This window comes from Piliocolobus tephrosceles, chromosome 2, assembly GCF_002776525.5.
Source record: "Piliocolobus tephrosceles isolate RC106 chromosome 2, ASM277652v3, whole genome shotgun sequence".
NCBI lineage: Eukaryota > Metazoa > Chordata > Mammalia > Primates > Cercopithecidae > Piliocolobus > Piliocolobus tephrosceles.
This window is the reverse complement of record NC_045435.1, coordinates 86549762-86562942: the sequence shown is the minus strand read 5'-3', so window position 1 is coordinate 86562942 and position 13181 is coordinate 86549762. Positions and strand designations below refer to the sequence as shown.

Below are 13181 nucleotides of genomic sequence, written 5' to 3'. Positions count from 1 at the left end.
ACGGGGTTTCACCGTGTTAGCCAGGATGGTCTCGATCTCCTGACCTCGTGATCCACCTGTCTCGGCCTCCCAAAGTGCTGGGATTACAGGCTTGAGCCACCGCGCCCGGCCCTGATACCTTTTTAAAAGGTGGCGTTAGGGTCTCCAGATAGATAGCACTCCTCTTTCCTGCTCAGCTTTTAAATTAATTGAGTTAATGAACAAGTGCTGAATAGGGCTGCTGAAATAGCATCTTTTACTATTAAAGGCTAAGCTGGAGGAAGTAGCTTAGTGTCAGAGTCAAATGGACTTGCTACCTCAACCACACAGTTAGGGTGACTTACCCAGTCATAGGCTTCACTGGCCTCTCTCATGATGGTTAAGAACCCACCCACCTGTGGGTCAGTCACGGTGGCTCATGCCTGTAATCCCAGTACTTTGGGGGGCTGAGACCGGTAGATCACTTGAGCTCACAAGTTTGAAACCAGCCTGGGCAACAAGGCGAAACCCTATCTCTACAAAAAAATATAAAAATTAAGCGAATGTAGGCTGGGTGCGGTGGCTCACGCCTTTAATCCCAGCACTTTGGGAGGCTGAGGCGGGCAGATGACGAGGTCAGGAGATCGAGACCATCCTGGCTAACACAGTGAAACCCCGTCTCTACTAAAAATACAAAAAAATTAGCCGGGCACGGTGGTGGGCGCCTGTAGTCCCAGCTACTCGGGAGGCTGAGGCAGGAGAAGGGCATGAACCCAGGAGGCAGAGCTTGCAGTGAGCCAAGATCGCGCCACTGCTCTCCAGCCAGGGTGACAGAGCGAGACTCCGTCTTAAAAGAAAAGAAAAAAAATTAGGCAGATGTAGTGGTGTGTGCCTGTAGTCCCAGCTACTCGGGAGGCTGAGGGAGGATGGCATGTGCTGGGAGGCAGAGGTTGCAGTGAGCTGAGATTGTGCCACTGCACTCCAACCTGGGTCATAGAGCCAGACCTTGTCTCCAAAAAAAAAACAAAAAGGAATCCACCTGTGGAGAGCCAGGCACAGTGGCACATACATGTAACCCCAGCAGTTTAGGAGGCTGAGGTGGGAGAATTGCTTGAGCCCAAGAGTTCCAGGCTGCAGTGAGCTATGATCACACCCCTGTACTCCAGCCTGGGTCACAGAATAAGTCCCCATCTCAAAAACAAACAAAAAAATCCACCTATGGAGGACTGTTAGAGATAGTGAATTCACAAACTGAACTGGCCATAGGACAGTGGAAAGCAGATTGTAGTACTTTTCCTTTCCTTAAGGTAGTCTACTGCAAAGAACCACCTCTCCATGTAAGAGCTGCTTTGGACTCCTTAAGTTTTATATATATGCCCGAGGGCTTGTGTAGTGGAGGGCTTGTGTACTTTCCCCTGCTTCTCAGAAGGGGAAAAGAGCTGAACCAAGCATGCCAACTTATTCTTTCCACATTTTTAAGTCAGGAAGTCACTGCTTTGTCTAGAAGAATGTGTAAAGGAGTGAGAGATTCCAGGAGTTACCAAGTGGGCTACCTTCACTTTAAAAGAAATAACAGGGCTGGGCATGGTGGCTCACACCTATAATCCCAGCACTTTGGGAGGCCGAGGCGGGTGGATCATGAGGTCAGGAGTTTGAGACCAGCCTGGCTAACATAGTGAAACACCGTCTCTACTAAAAATACAAAAATTAGCCGGGCATTGTGGCATGCACTTGTAGTCCAAGCTACTTGGGAGGCTGAGGCAGGAGAATCGCTTGAACCTGGGAGGCAGAAGTTGCAGTGAGCTGAGATGACGCCAGTGCACTCCAGCCTGGGCAACAGAGTGAGACTCCGTCTCAAGGAAAAAAAAAAGAAATAACATTAATGGGGTAAAATTTCCCCACTCCCCAATTCCCTCAGGTGGAAATCTCAGGTCTGTTCTGCTTACCAACAGGGAAAGTTTAAAGAAAGAGGAAATGATCGCAGGGAAAAGCTCCAGTCTTTTGACTCTCCAGAAAGGAAACGGATTAAATACTCCAGGGAATCTGACAGGTAAGCCAGGAACTCTTCATTCAGCCTAGGCCTCAAGGCCTAATGATAAAACCACCTCTTCCTTCAACTGTACTGCTGTTTTCTGTCTCAGGGAGATGATGTTATCAGTAGATTCTGTCTGAACTGCTAGAACATGAGGTCCACACCATCCTTTTGACTGTCTGTCTTTATATGGGGAATGTGCATGGAAGGTTGGCTGACAGCTTCGCCTTCCCAAAGTCAGGGCTGGAGTAGCCATGATTGGGAACCCTTTCCATCTTCACCAGTAATACTGCACCCTCTTTACGGGCCTGATAAGAATGTCACACTCTTGGGCTTTTTCTCTAGGGAACCTCCATTCTCACACATAGGTGCTAAATAAATGGTTGGCTGCTGATGGAGATATATGATATCTAGCTTCCTATACTTGTTTTTAGTCAGCTAGTTCCCAAGTTGTAAGCCCAGAGTTACACAGAATTTGTTGATAACCCACTGTTTACAGGTACTAAGTGCAAGAAATACTCAGGTGGACAAGACATAGATTATCCTTGACTGAACACAGAGTAGACAAGACTTAGGTGATGGTGCGTCTCATAGGGCAGACACAGAAATCAGTGGGGAAGGGAAGGGCATTTCAGGGAATTTCATCCACCAGGGATACAAGAACTTATGATGTGTTTGAGAAGTTGCAAATAGCTTGATGGTCCTGAACACTGCAGGTATATTGTTGAGTGACAGTAGATAAGCCAGGTCCAAAAGATGCAGGCTAGTTCATGAAGTTTAAACACCTTGAACACCATGCTAAGGCTTTATCTTAAAGTCAGTGGAAGATCATGGAATAATTTTAAACAGGGTATTGACCTAGCTTTGCATTTTGGAGAGATTACTAATTATGTGGAAAATGAGTTTATAGAGAGACTAATGCATTATGCAAATTCTATAGTAATTCAAGTGAGAGATCATGATTGCCTGAGTGAAAGTCATGAGTCTAGAAAGGAGAGTGGCCTATAATCCCAACACAGGGAGGCTGAGGAAGGATGATCTCTTGAGCCCAGGAGTTCAAGGCCAGCCTGGGCAACATAGGGAGAAGGGAGACCCCGCCTCTATTTTAAAAAAGAAAAGAAAAGGAGTGTGGGTTAGAGAGAGGTGTCAGATCCACCAGTCTTTGTGATCACCTGGGGAAAGAGAGAAGTCACTGATGGCGCTCAGGTCTCTGGTTTCTGGATAGCCAGGAGGAGAAGGGACAGTAAAGGCCTTGAAAAGGAAAAATGGGGGCCGGGCGTGGTGGCTTACACCTATAATCCCAGCACTTTGGGAGGCTGAGGCAGGTGGATCACGAGGTCAGGAGTTCAAGACCAGCCTGGCCAAGATGGTGAAACCCCTTCTCTACTAAAAATACAAAAATTAGCCAAGCACGGTGGCAGGTGCCTGTAATCCCAGCTACTCAGGAGGCTGGGGCAGGAGAACCACTTGAACCCGGGAGGCAGAGGTTGCAGTGAGCCGAGATTGTGCCACTGCCCTCTAGTCTGGGCGACAGAGCAAGACTCTGTCTCAAAAAAAAAAAAAGGGAAAGGAAAAATGGGGCCAGGTGTGGTGGTTCATGCCTGTAATCCCAGCACTTTGGGAGGCCGAGGCGGGTGAAGCACTTAAGGTCAGGAGTTCGAGACCAGCCTGGCCAACATGGTGAAACTCTGTCTCTACCAAAAATATAAAAAAATTAGCCAGGCGTGGTGGTGGGTACCTATAATCCCAGCTACTCGGGAGGCTGAGGCAGGAGAATCACTTGAATACGGTTCTCAAAAAAAAAAAAAAGAAAGAAAAGGAAAAGTGGGAAACAAGTGGATGCATGAACAGGAGGAACGGGAGATGACTGACAGCAAGGCCCCTGAGGAGGCTGGACAGGGTCTGGGGCTCTGACATTCCAGCTTATTTGATCCAACCCACAATAAGAGATGTATTTTTGTATCGTGACCCAATAATAAAGTGTGTGTGTGTGGCCGGGCGCGGTGGCTCAAGCCTGTAATCCCAGCACTTTGGGAGGCCGAGACGGGCGGATCACAAGGTCAGGAGATCGAGACCATCCTGGCTAACACGGTGAAACCCCGTCTCTACTAAAAATACAAAAAACTAGCCGGGCGAGGTGGCGGGCGCCTGTAGTCCCAGCTACTGGGGAGGCTGAGGCAGGAGAATGGCGTAAACCCGGGAGGCGGAGCTTGCAGTGAGCTGAGATCTGGCCACTGCACTCCAGCTCGGGCGACAGAGCAAGACTCCGTCTCAAAAAAAAAAGAAAAAAAAAAAGTGTGTGTGTGTGCACAACTGAAGAAGTTTTCATCTAAAATACTTTCTTACTATGTACAGTGAAGCCTGATATTTTTATTCAAGTCTAGTCTCCATTTTTATGAGTTGTTACAGTGGGACCATTTAGTGTGACATTCCATTGGGTCATTCTCTGCAGTTTGAAATACGGTGGATTAGGACTAGGTGAAGGAGTCAGCCATCAGGAGGAAGGACACCTTGGCCTTGAGTCGTCTGGGACAAGGCTTAGGTGGGGTGCAGAAAGAGACCCTTCTTTATTCTCAGCACCTTTCATACCACATTCTCCTGGCTCTTCTCCTTCCCAGTTACCTTTTCTGCTCCTCTTCCTTTTCTGGGTAAATCCAGGTGTTCTCTAGAACTCTTCTCTCAGTGCTTCTTTAGTCTTGCTGCTTTACCCTCTTGACCTGGGTCAGGAGTTTGAGTCCAGCCTGGCCAATATGGTGAAACCCTGTCTCTACTGAAAAAAAAAAAAAAAAAAAAAAAATTAAAATTAGCTGGTGTGGTGGCAGGCACCTGTATTCCCAGCTAATCGGGAGGCTGAGGCAGGGGAATCACCTGAACCCGGGAGGCAAAGTTTGCAGTAAGCTGAATTCGAGCCATTGCACTCCAGCCTTGGCAAAAAGTGAAACTCCGTCTCAAAAAAAAAGGAAGTGATGGTGTCTACTTCTTTTGCAGTGATCGTAAACTTGTTGATAAAGAAGATACCGACACTAGCAGCAAAGGAGGCTGTGTCCAACAGGCTACTGGCTGGAGGAAAGGGGCAGGCCTGGGATATGGCCATCCTGGATTGGCTCCATCAGAGGAGGTAAAATGGTTTCCATCTTTTGGGGGGTGACATGAACCTGGAATGTAATTAACTTTCACTTTCTGACCTAGAGTGGTGTCCTTGTCATTTTGCTGGGCTTTCTCTACTGCTGGAATAGGACATGAGAGTTGAACACTTCAGTCTTGAATACTGGATTATAGCTTGGTAGGCTGGGCCCTTTGCAGTTTGGAGTTAGGAAGAGGAGGAAGGAGTTGGAATGGATTTCATCATACTCTTACACAGAGTAAATAGTAGAGCAGTATCTGAGGCAGTTTGAGACTGAAGAATCATTTGGTCAGAAGAACCAGGGTATCATCAATGAAAGGTACAGGGGCATCTCTGAGAGGGACTGTCAGCGGAAGTCTTTGGTGGCTAAAATTTAAGGAGCACGTAGTTCTGCTTCCCATGAAGGAGTTTGCCCCTCATATTTCAAGAGCCTCTAGAGAAGGTGATAAGAGGGAACATTACCCATTTTGTGTTGGCTTGGTTCTCCTCTGAAAATGCCAACCATAAGAGATTGGCTTATTTTTCTCCGACTGAGTTTCTCATATCTCTGGTATTGAAGGCTGAATCTTGCAATCATAGCATCACCACCCACCTTATTCATCTTGGGTATTTGTTTAATAATAAAAGATTCTATTTTTTTTTTTTTCCGAGATGGAGTCTTGCTCTGTTGTCCAGGCTGGAATGCAGTGGTGCGATCTCGGTTCACTGCAAACTCCACCTCCCAGGTTCAAGCAATTCTCCCACCCCAGCCTCCTGAGTAGCTGGGATTACAGGTGTGTGCCATCATACCCAGTTAATTTTTGTATTTTTAGTAGAGACAGAGTTTCGCCATGTTGGCCAGGCTGGTCTCAAACTCCTGGCCTCAAGTGATCCGCCCACTTTGGCCTCCCAAAGTGTTGGGATTACAGGCGTAAGCCACTGTGCCCAGCCAAAAGATTATTTAAAAAATCCTGGCCGGGCGCTGTGGCTCAAGCCTGTAATCCCAGCACTTTGGGAGGCCGAGACGGGCCGATCACAAGGTCAGGAGATCGAGACCATCCTGGCTAACATGGTGAAACCCTGTCTCTACTAAAAAATACAAAAAACTAGCTGGGCGAGGTGGTGGGCTTCTGTAGTCCCAGCTACTTGGGAGGCTGAGGCAGGAGAATGGCGTAAACCCGGGAGGCGGAGCTTGCAGTGAGCTGAGATCTGGCCACTGCACTCCAGCCCGGGCGACAGAGCGAGACTCTGTCTCAAAAAAAAAAAAAATCCTGCCAGGGTCCGGGCGTAGTGGCTCATGCCTGTAATCCTAGCACTTTGGGAGGCCGAGGCAGTCACGAGTTCAAGACCAGCTTGATCAATATGATGAAACCCCCGTCTCTACTAAAAATATAAAAATTAGCCGGGCATGATGGCACACGCCTGTAGTCCCAGCTACTCAGGAGGCTGAGGCAGAAGAATCGCTTGGACTGGGGAGGCAGTGGTTGCAGTGAGCCAAGATCGTGATTGTGCCACTGCACTCTGGCCTGGGTGGCAGAGCAAGACTCTGTCTCAAAAAAAAAAAAAAAAAAAAAAAAAAATGATCCTGCCAGACGTGGTGGCTCATGTCTGTAATCCCAACCCTTTGGGAGGCCGAGGTGAGCTGATCACTTGAGGCCAGGAGTTTGAGATCAGCCTGGCCAACATGGCAAAACCCTGTCTCTACTAAAAATACAAAAATTAGCCGGGTATGGTGGCAGGCACCTGTAGTCCCAGCCACTCAGAGGCTGAGGCACAACAATTGCTTAAACCTAGGAGGCAGACTTGCAGTGAGCCCAGATCACACCACTGCACTCTAGCCTGGGTGACAGAGCATGACTCTTATCTAAAAAAAAAAAAAAATACATATATATATATATCTCCTATATACTGCTCCATACTAGTCCAGAAATGCCTGTGTTCAAAGATCAGCACTGAGGCTAATTAATCTATAGGGCCCACTTTATAGTTTGTCTTTGTTTTACAGGCTGAAGGCCGGATGAGGGGCCCCAGTGTTGGAGCCCCAGGAAGAACCAGCAAAAGACAGTCCAATGAGACTTATCGAGATGCTGTTCGAAGAGTCATGTTTGCTCGGTATAAAGAACTCGATTAAGAATGGAGACAAGTTCCATGGGACACAACCTCCTTCTTGTTTTGTTTGTCTCTCCTTTTCTTTTGTTACTGTTCTTGCTGCTAGAACTTTTTTAAATAAACTTTTTTTCAATGTGATTATCTTTTTGTTAATTTTTTTTCTCCAGAGATGGGTGGGAATGGAGCTACTGGTAGGAGGGAGAGAGTGCCTTGGTTCAGGCCCATTTGAAGTTATGCTGAAGTAGCAACTAGTGCTGCATTAAACCTTAGAATACTGCCTACTGTCAGTGTAAGTAAGTGGGTTGCAATGACCTTTGTTTTTTTTTTTTTTTTTTTTTTTTTTTTTTTTTTTTTTTTGAGATGGAGTCTTGCTCTGTCGCCCAGGCTGGAGTGCAGTGGCCGGATCTCAGCTCACTGCAAGCTCCGCCTCCCGGGTTTACGCCATTCTCCTGCCTCAGCCTCCGGAGTAGCTGGGACTACAGGCGCCCGCCAGCTCGCCCGGCTAGTTTTTTGTATTTTTTAGTAGAGAGGGGGTTTCACAGTGTTAGCCAGGATGGTCTCGATCTCCTGACCTCGTGATCCGCCCGTCTCGGCCTCCCAAAGTGCTGGGATTACAGGCTTGAGCCACCGCGCCCGGCCATGCAATGACCTTTGAACCATAGCTTGTGTGAATGCTGTCAGACCATACAATTTATTTTCTTAATCTAATCAGCGAATATAGCATTTCATTATTTCTTTTATTTTTTAGTAACTGCTTAAGCTGAACATATTCCATATGTTGGTTTACTACTCATTAGATCTTCAAAATTCTTCTGATTCCCTGTTATGGTAGAGATGGGGGAGCGTGAGAACTCTTTTTCTGAGTGCCTGCAGAGTACTCCATGCTTCACACTTTATGATTAAAAGTTGGCATAGTAAGGATCACCATTCCTCTCCAGGCACTGCCCAGCTCTTCTTCTCTCCATTGCTAAAATTCTCCAAAGAGGTATCTGCCCTCTTTCAAATCTTTCTCAATTTCCCCATCATCACCTCTACCATTTTCCAGTATTTGCTTCAAAAATGAGTTTTTGTTTTTGTTTTTCCTTTTTTGAGACAGAGTCTTATTTTGTGGCCCAGGCTGGAGTGCAGTGGCATGATCACCACTTACTGTAGCCTCAACCTTCCTGACTCAAGTGATCTGCCTGCCTTGGCCTTCCAAAGTTTTGGGATTACAGGCATGAGCGACAGGGCCCAGCTCAAAAGTGAGCCTTTTAAAAAAAATTATTTGTGGTTAAAAGGACTATAGGCCAGGCACGGTGGCTCACACCTGTAATCCCAGCACTTTGGGAGGCCAAGGTGGGTGGATCACCTGAGGTCACGAATTCAAGACCAGCTTGGCCAACATGGTGAAACCCTGTCTCTACTAAAAATATAAAAATTAGCCAGACATGAGGGTGGGCGCCTGTAATCCCAGCTACTGAGGAGGCTTAGGCAAGAGAATCACTTCCAGGAGGTGGAGGTTGCAGTGAGCTGAGATCACGCCACTGTACTTCAGCCTGGGCAACAAGAGCAAGAGTCCATCTCAAAATAAAAGGACTATATAAGGCCAGGTGCAGTGGGTGGCTCACTCCTGTAATCCCAGCACTTTGGGAGGCCAAGGCAGGCGGATCACTTGAGGTCAGGAGTTCGAGACCAGCCTGGCCAACATGGTGAAACCCTGTCTCTACTAAAAATACAAAAATTAGCTGGGCATGGTGGTGCATACCTGTAATCCCAGCTACTCAGGAAGCCAAGGCAGGAGAATCACTTGAGCCTGGGAGGAGGTTGCAGTGAGCCGAGATTATGTCACTGCACTCCATCCTGGACGACAGAGTGAGACTCTGTCTCAGAAAAAAAAAGGACTATGTAACCTATAAGCCTATTTTTGTTTTGTTTTAAATTTTGCTGTATTTCTTTGGCTATGAGAGCCTATTATAACTTTTAAAAATCCTGGCATGGTGGCTTATGCCTATAATCCCAGCACTTTCAGAGGCTGAGGTGAGAGGATCACTTGAGCCCAAGAGGTTGAGGCTGCAATGAGTGCAGTGATCACACCACTGCACTCTAATCTGGGCAATGGAGTGAGGCCCTGTCTCAGAAAAATAAAATTCCTCAGGGTTACATATCACAGTACTAAAAATTTCACTTTGCACATATCTCAAGGGAAGAATGTTTCTTAGGAAGAGAACTGAGACCACCATCTTGATGGCATAAGGCAGGTCAGATCATCTTTAGCTGTATTGTCCTGGTGAGAAAGCAGCAATAGGCAATCTGTAAACAAGTGGTTGTGGCTGTGTTTCAATAAAACTTTATTCACAAAGACAGTATTGGCCTGTGAGTTTTAGTTTGCCAACCCCTTGGTTGTATGGTCCGTATACATAAGGCTGGACCAAGGAGGGCTGAAATATACTCTGTTAAAGGTGGGTGGGGCGGAGGGTTTGGGAGAGATGGGTAGTGAGGAGTGGGAGATGTTAGGGAGAATATACTAAGAAGAAAACTTCAGGCTGGGCGCGATGGCTCAAGCCTGTAATCCCAGCACTTTGGGAGGCCCAGGAGGGCGGATCACGAGGTCAGCAGATTGAGACCATCCTGGCTAACATGGTGAAATCCCATCTCTACTAAAAATATAAAAAATTAGCCAGGCTTGGTGGCGGGTGCCTGTAGTCCCAGCTACTTGGGAGGCTGAGGCAGGAGAATGGTGTGAACCTGGGAGGCAGAGCTTGCAGTGAGCCGAGATCGCGCCACTGCACTCCAGCCTGGGCAACAGAGCAAGACTCTGTCCAAAAAAAAAAAAAAATCAACAGGAATAGTAAATCTGAATTTATTTGCCATGCTGTATCCAGATCTAATTGTTCTCTTTAATAAATCTTTATTCATCCAAAATGGAAAACAAAATCAGGAGCACATTAGCTTAGAAATTGAGAGCCCCATGTTCTGGGCCTTGATACTACTAATGCTGCATTACTACATAAGATGGGCCATTTGAATCTATCAGCACTAGACAAGTGCACTTTAAAAACCCTTCTGATCTAACGATGGTCTGCAGATTCATCTGTGAAGTAACTCATTACATCCTGTCTGAGTAGGTCAAAACTCTTTGGAAGCTGGTCTAGTTTTGTCCTGAACTGGCCAGACCAGGTTTTCCTTGTAACCCTATGTCACCCAACTGGACCTGTCATGAGCTATGGAACACATTAAATGCTTCACTATTGAAGTTGTTAACATAGGCAGCATCCAATTTTTAAGTGTTGGTATCTGTTTTGGAAGCTTAGTCTACATGTCACTGGGGATTACAGCAAGACTGATGTTGGCCTCTGTGCCCATATAACTCAGTCCACTGGGAAAAATGGACATTGAGCAATTACTGACACAATGAGACCCTCAAGGGAGAAATACAGTAAGCTATGGGGACAGCATGACAGACTTGTTTTTTTGGTTTTTTTTTTTGAGACGGAGTCTTGCTCTGTTACCAGGCTGCATTGCATTGACGCAATCTCAGCTCACTGCAGCCTCTGCCTTCCAGATTCAAGCCATTCTTCTGCCTCAGCCTCCCGAATAGCTGGGACTACAGGTGCATGCCACCACGCCTGCTAATTTTTGTATTTTTAGTAGAGACAGGGTTTCACCATGTTGGCCAAGACGGTCTCAATCTCTTGACCTTGTGATCTGCCCGTCTCAGCCTTCCAAAGTGCTGGGATTACAGGCGTGAGCCACCGCGCCTGGCCTTTTTGTTTTGTTTTTTTTTCTTTTTTTTGAGATGCAGTTTTCACTCTTGTTGCCCAGGCTGGAGTGCAATGGCATGATCTTGGCTCACTGCAACCTCCACCTCCCATGTTCAAGCAATTGTCTTGCCTTAACCTCCCTAGTAGCTGGGATTACAGGCACCCACCACCATGCGTGACTAATTTTTGTATTTTTAGCAGAGATGAGGTTTCACCATGTTGACCAGGCTGGTCTCGAACTTCCGACCTCAGGGTGATCTGCCTACCTTGGCATCCCAAAGTGCTGGGATTACAACATCTTCCCTGGAGTAAGTATTTTAAGCTCAGACCTAGTTTGGCCCATGGCCTAGGTTTGTTTGCTCTTCCTAATTTAACTTTTCCTTTGTGGTGGTGATTTTGCTTTTGGAAATAAGGTCTGAATTTTTTTTTTTTTTTTTTTACTTTAAGTTCTAGGATACATTTACAGAATGTGGAGATTTGTACATAGGTGTACATGTACATGTGCGTGGTGGTTTGCTGCACCTATCAACCAATCATCTGGGTTTTCTTTTTTTTTTTTTGAGACGGAGTCTTGCTCTGTCACCAGGCTGGAGTGCAATGGCGGGATCTCAGCTCACCGCAACCTCCGCTTCCCGGGTTCAAGCGATTGCCCTGCCTCAGCCTCCCAAGTAGCTGGGACTACAGGCACATGCCACCACAACCGGTTAGTTTTTTGTATTTTAGTAGAGACGGGGTTTCACCATGTTGGCCAGGATGATCTCGATCTCCTGAGCTCATGATCTGCCCGCCTCGGCCACCTAAAGTGCTGGGATTACAGGCATGAGCCACTGTGCCTGGCGTCATCTAGGTTTTAAGCCCTGCATGCATTAGATATTTATCCTAATCCTCTCCCTCCCCTTGTCCTCATGTGTGATGTTCCCCTCCCTGTGTCCATGTGTTCTCATTGCTCAACTCCCACTTATAAGTGAGAACATGCAAGGTCTGAAATTTTATTTTTTCCTTTTTCTTTCTTTTTGAGATGGAGTCTCTCTCAGCCCAGGCTGGAGTACATGGCACGATCTTAGCTCACTGCAACCTCTGCCTCCCAGGTTCAAGCAATTCTCCTGCCTCAGCCTTCTGAGTAGCTGAAATTATAGGCGTCTGCCAGCATGCCCAGCTAATTTTTGTATTTTTGGTAGAGACGGGGTTTCACCATGTTGGTCAGGCTGGTCTCAAACTCCTGACCTCTGGTGATCCACCCTCCTCAGCCTCCCAATGTGCTGGGATTTACAGGCGTGAGCCACTGTGCCAAGCCAGCGTCTGAATTTTTTTATCTTTTTTTTTTTTTTTTGAGACAGAGTCTCGCTCTGTGGGCCCAGGCTTGAGTGCAGTGGCGCGATCTCGGCCCGTGGCAAGCTCCACCTCCCGGGTTCACGCCATTCTCCTGCCTCAGCCTCCCAAGCAGCTGGGACTACAGGCGCCCACCACCACGCCCAGATCATTTTTTGTATTTTTACTAGAGATGGGGTTTCACCATGTTAGCCAGGATGGTCTCGATCTTCTGACCTCGTGATCCACCCGCCTCGGCCTCCCAAAGTGCTGGGATTACAGGCCTGAGCCATCATGCCTAGCCTTAATATACTTTTTTTTTTTTGAGACGGAGTCTCGCTCTGTCGCTCAGGCTGGAGTGCAATGGCCAGATATCTGCTCACTGCAAGCTCCGCATCCCGAGTTTACGCCATTCTCCTGCCTCATCCTCCCGAGTAGCTGGGATTACAGGCGCCCGCCACCTTGCCCGGCTAGTTTTTTGTATTTTTTAGTAGAGACGGGGTTTCACCGGGTTAGCCAGGATGGTCTCGATCTCCTGACCTTGTGATCCGCCCGTCTCGGCCTCCGAAAGTGCTGGGATTACAGGCTTGAGCCACTGCGCCCGGCTGCCTTAATATACTTTTTAAAGCAGTACCAGCTGGGCTCGGTGGCTCACACCTGTAACCCCAGCACTTTGGGAGGTCCAAGCGGGTGGATCACCGGAGGTCGGGTGTTCGAGACCAGCCTGATCAACATGGAGAAACTCCATCTCCACTAAAACTACACAATTTGCCGGGAATGGTGGCACATGCCTGTAATCCCAGCTACTCGGGAGGCTGAGGCAGGAGAATAGCTTGAACCCAGGAGGCGGAGGTCACAGTGAGCTGAGATTGCACCATTGCACTCCAGCCTGGGCAACAAGAGCAAAACTCCATCTCAAAAAAAAAAAAAT

General features: G+C 47.3%; 1 long non-coding RNA gene across 1 annotated transcript; it reads left to right on the top strand.

Annotated features, from left to right (window-relative positions):
* Window positions 1-1084: 1084 nt before the first annotated feature.
* On the top strand, window positions 1085-7340 carry LOC113219892. The gene is made up of 3 exons (XR_003306868.1): window positions 1085-2008; window positions 4979-5108; window positions 7099-7340. It is a non-coding gene; the product is annotated as an uncharacterized LOC113219892 (long non-coding RNA).
* Window positions 7341-13181: the final 5841 nt, after the last annotated feature.